General features: G+C 43.2%; 1 pseudogene; it reads left to right on the plus strand.

Annotated features, from left to right (window-relative positions):
* The first annotated feature begins 3739 nt into the window (after positions 1 to 3739).
* On the plus strand, positions 3740 to 4607 carry LOC138142761 (large ribosomal subunit protein bL12m pseudogene; annotated as a pseudogene).
* Positions 4608 to 5351: the final 744 nt, after the last annotated feature.

Consider the following 5351-nt stretch of genomic DNA (forward strand, 5'->3'; position numbering starts at 1 on the left):
AGAATGAGCTCCAACCTGCAGACTCACCCACCCCAAGGGCAATTTGCAGCTGTCTCACCAGCATCTCACCACAGGACAGGAAGATCCACTGAAGCCAGGTAAGAGAGGGGTCGGGGATCCCAGCAGAGACAGCAGCTTCTCAAGGGGCCCAGCCCCCAGCCTGGAAACTTAGAAATCACTGGCCTGTTTTTTCCAGGGGTCAGGATGACAAAGTAAACTCTGGCTGCTCTCATTCCCCCTCCCTGACCTAGAAAGCATAGAGATAAGTGTCCCACCCAAAGTGAAATCCTGAGATAATAGAAATAGCCTCAGGCCTAGCAGTCATTGAGAAGGGGTGCAACTGAGTCATAAAGGAGTCTGAAGAGAAGAAGGGAAGGGGGTCCCAACAATCCCCCACCTCACCTGTCCAGCAAAAGTCTGTCTGAGCAGTAGCCCAGGGGCATAGAGGCAGAAATCTGAAGTGGCCAACCACCCTGGCTCCTGTATCAGCAATGCAATATTTACAATGCCTATGGCAATTGTAAATATGCTGATGTGGTTATTAATCATAAAATATATCAGGCTCTCTATATGGGGGATAAAGCTAGAACATTTATTAAAATACCAAATGACTGAGTACCAAAACCAGAAAGTCAAAGCCATCAGAGTAGTAATGAAATTGGCACAGGTAGATAAAGTAGAAAGTACCCACATTCTCAAACCTTTAAAACAGAACAGCCTACCTCACGCAAAGGTCTTCCTCTCCCCACTCACAACAACTACTCAGCATCCAGGAAGCGTGCGGCTAGCAGCTCCAGCCCCTGGCAGTCCTCAGCAGGAGTCCTTAGCAGAAATTCTGGCTGGCTCAAAAGGGGGTTCATGCCACCACCTCCACCTCAGCCCTACCACTACCACTGCCGCTGCCTCTGTTGCTGCTGCTGCCACTGTTGCCGCCACTGCTAGTCATTTCAGGAACTCTAGCTTGGCTTCCGCTTCCTCTTGCCCCACCCCTTCTGCTACTTCAGCAAGTCCAATGGGGCATTGAAGATCTTTAAATCCATAACCCTTACATTGGGCCCCAAGATCTTTCATGTCCCTTACTTTGGAAAAATACATTAGGAATAACTGGTGTCAAGAGAATTTCACAACAATATAACAAGGATGGCACACAATAAACACAGAAAACCATATTTTAGGCTAGGGCTTGAGCACAAGCTCCCCATCATTCCCCCCACCCCGAAAAAATGGGACCCCAAAATCTTGGGGTAAGGGGTGAAGGTCTCTTTTTCCATGGATACTTGCTGCTGAAATCGGATGTAGAGCTGTTCCTGTCCCAAGGGGTGCCATTTGAGAGGTCCGTTCTTAATATGCTTTGCTTCCAGGTCCAAGGGTGACACATAACAGGGGGTGACATCCAGCTTAAGTTATCAGGTATCTACAGGTGGAGGGTACCAAGCCTGGGGAAACAAACCTAGCAAACAAGGTGAACAGACAAAAAGTCAAGAAGAAGAAAAGAGACAATGACCAGACTATTGTAGTCTCACTCACAGTAGAATAAATGAGTTAAGGGTAGAATTGTGTAATCATCTTCTCCAGAATAAACAATATTTACAGTGTTATGCTTCCCATGTGCTATAATCTCTGCAGCCTTTGGAACATCATCTGGCTTCTGTTTTACCCATACTTTAGCTCCAGACTTTATTCTATCAGTAAAACCAAATCTTCAGTTGCTCTGACAATTATTTTGGAAGGAGGGTCAGTCTTTACAAGTGGTATTGTTTTTTTTTTTTTTTTTTTTTTTTTTATCAATCGGGGTTAAGTAACTTGCTCAAGGTTACACAGCCAGCTATTTCTGGGTGTGGTGCTGAGTGTCCGAGCCCGGGATTTGATCTCCAGGTCGTCCCAACACTGGAGCCGGTGCTCTTACTCGCTGAGCCACCTGGCTGCCCCTAAGCAATTGGGGTTAAGTAACTTGCTCAAGGTTACACGGCCAGGTGTTTCTGGCTGGGTGCTAAGTGTCTGAGCCCGGGATTCGATCTCCAGGTCTTCTCAACACTGGAGCCAGTGCTCTTACTCGCTATGCTACCTGGCCGCCCCAAGTGGTATTGTTTTACAAGGAATGATAGTCAATTGAACTATGCTATCATTTTTATGAATCTGTATGGACCCTTCACCTAAATTATGGAATATTACAACAATTTCTCCTTGATAATTAGAATCTATTACTCCAGACAATAGATGTATTCCTTGAACTGCTAATCCTGATTTGGGTAAAATCTGTCCAAAGTGATTTTTAGGGATTCTTATGCATATCCCAGTGGAGAAATGTAATGCCAAGCAAAGGCAACTTCCCAAGGTTCAAAATACGAGAATACATGCTCTCCATTTTATTCAGTGACAAATTAAGAACACAGAAAATCAAAGCATAACATCATTCAAAATACAGCATTTGCCAAGTGTGATTCAATAGTCTCCAAATACTACTCCACCCCAGGACACTACATTCATTTAATCAATCATAAAGTCCCTCTTCTAAATACTACTCCATCCTTAGGCTGTAAATTCATTTAGTCCATCACAAAGCCCCTCTTCTCAAATGGAGATTAGTTTCCAACCATAAGTAAAGTACATTCATTTGTTCAATCACAGAGCACAAAAAGGTCAAAAGTTCCCCACCCTGGGATTACAACTGAATAGGCCATCTACCCCACAGTTACAACAAGCTTAAACACAGCATTTAATACCCAAAGAGAGGTCTTTTTTCATCTTGATGCAGGCAAGTTCTCAGCAATCTTTGTTCCTTGGGACACAACGCCTAGCAAGGCCACAAGATACATTGCCAATGTCTTCAAGAATTCACTCTCTGTCTGCATAACACTCTCAAGAGCTCTGAACCAACAGCAAGGTTCCAAGACCTTTGCAACAACAGCACTGTCCTTAACCAGTGGACAAATCTGGCAAAACAACATCAAAACAGACAGACAAAGTACCAGCATAACAGCCATGTCTCCTCAGTCCTTGGCAGCTCTGGGCACTAGCTCTCAAAAGTCCTGGGCAATTCAAACTGGGCCTCAGCAATCCTCTCTGTCTCTCTCTACCTCCAAGATTCTGCTTCCCAAAAGTTCTTCTGCCTCTCTCTTTTCTTGTGTCTCTCTAAATTTTACATCATTAACTCCTTCAAGTTCAGCCTTCTCTTTTTACATCAACAAGTCCATCCCACAAGTGGGATTCACAAGCTCTGGATTTTAACACAATCAATCCAAAAACCAAGCCAATACAGGGGATCTTTAAATTCCATTACTGTTACAGCTCCACAGATTACTCTGTGAACTTCAGTATAACTTAGGGGAAAGACTGAGACTCCTGGCCTTGGCCTCAATCTAGACACCCAGAGGCTAACAGCACAGAAAGTCAACAACCAAGCATTTAGCTCCCAGCCTGAGAAATTAGGAAATAGGAAATTACAATAGGAAGGAAGGAAGATTAGAAGGAGAAGGGGAAGGCAAAAAAATCAGTTAGATCCTATTATAGCGATCAAGAACAACCAAATACAGAGGACAACATGAACTCTATACTCACACCTGAGACCACAGAAGGAAATATCAACTGGTCTCAATCCAGAAAGCAATCTTGGAGGAGCTCAAGAAAGATTTTAAAGCCCAAATTATGGAGGTGGAATATAAATCTACAGTGACCAAATTGGAAAAAAAAAAGTCTCACTGAAGAAAACAAATCCTTAAAAAGTAAAATTAGTACCATGATGCTGGCTACAGTTGCTATCCCCCTGAGGGGGCCCTGTTTGAGGTTCCAGGACGTGGGCCTGCTCCAGAGCAGGCTGACATTATTGGGTATTTGTTCCCTGAGGCTAATGAGAAGCAGCTGTCATCAAAGAAGAAGTGAAACTCTGTCTCAAGCCACTCTGGACAATGCCCCCAAGCAGTACCCTCCTAAGATTCAGCAGTTAGTACAGGACATTCCTGGCCTGACTCTACTGGAAATCTCTGATCTCACCGAGTTATTGAAGAAAACACTGAAGATACAGGATGTGGGGCTGGTACCAATGGGTGGCATAATACCAAGTGCTGCTACTGCAAAGGCAGCCTCTGAGGCAGCAGATGAGGAAGAAGCACCCAAACAGAAGGAACAAACACATTTTACCGTTCGGCTGACAGAAGCCAAGCCTGTGGATAAAGTAAAATTAATCAAGGAAGTAAAGAATTACATCCAAGGCATAAACCTTTTCCTGGCAAAGAAGCTGGTATAGTCCTTACCCCAGGAAATCAAAGCCAATGTTGCCAAATCAGAAGCAGAGAAGATTAAACAGCCTTGGAAGCAGCTGGTGGCACTGTGATTTTGGAGTAGTAGTTTGGGCATCTGAAGGACTTGTGCTAAGTGGGGCTTACTCGAGTCCAGTCTGACCACTTGGGCAGTTGCCCCATATGTATTACTGTGCTTAAAACCAGTGTGGGTAGTTTGAGTGAGAACTTTCTAAACTTTCCAGGGGAGTCTGTTCTGGGAGGGAAGTGGAGGACCCATCTGTTCCAGGCCCTTTTAAAAGGCTACTGTGAAAAAGGACTTTGTGGAACATAAGAGTGGGGAACAAGTTTGTTCAAACAGTAGTCTATGAGGAAAATATATTATTACCCAGAATTCCACTGTGTTTAGAATTGTGTGTGGAAGACCAGCCACAGGCTGCCAAGAATTGGCACAGCAATATTTTAAACAATCAAAGTTGGATTTTATGGGGGAGGGTAACCAAGGTTTGTAGCATAATCTTGGCCCTAAAGTCTACCTGCCTGTGCTCTTTGTTGTGGTGCCAGTTAAATACTGTATTTCTCAAGCCCTTAAGAAAAAAAAAAGTAAAATTAGTGAACTAGTTGGACAAAATACCTCCCTACAAAAGGACCTTCAAAAACTAAATGAAGAAAATAATTCACTAAAAATTAGAATTAGTCAAATTGAAGCTCAGGACTCTATGACGCACCAAGTGTCAATCAAAAGAAAACATGAAGACTGAAAAATTGGAAAAAAAAGTGTACAATATCTCACTGTAAAAACAGCTGACCTAGAGAACAGATCCAGGAGAGATAACTGAAGAATTATTGGTCTATTGGAAAGCCATGATGAAAAAAGCAGCCTGGACAACATCCTCCAAGAGGTTGTTAAAGAAAACTGTGCTGAAGTCTTATAATCAGAAGGTAAAGGAGTTATCGAAACAATTCAACAGACTCCTCCTGAAAGTGATCCCAAACCGAAAACTCCAAGAAATATAGTAGCCAAATTCCCAAATTACAAGATTAAGGAGAAAAAACAGCAATCAGCCAAAAAGAAAAAAATTCAAATATTGTGGAACTGTAGTCAGGATCACACAG

The sequence above is a fragment of the Petaurus breviceps genome, unplaced genomic scaffold, assembly GCF_028583685.1.
Source record: "Petaurus breviceps papuanus isolate PSGF00001 unplaced genomic scaffold, PetGlider_PUasm1.0 90603, whole genome shotgun sequence".
Classification (NCBI taxonomy): Eukaryota; Metazoa; Chordata; class Mammalia; order Diprotodontia; family Petauridae; genus Petaurus; species Petaurus breviceps.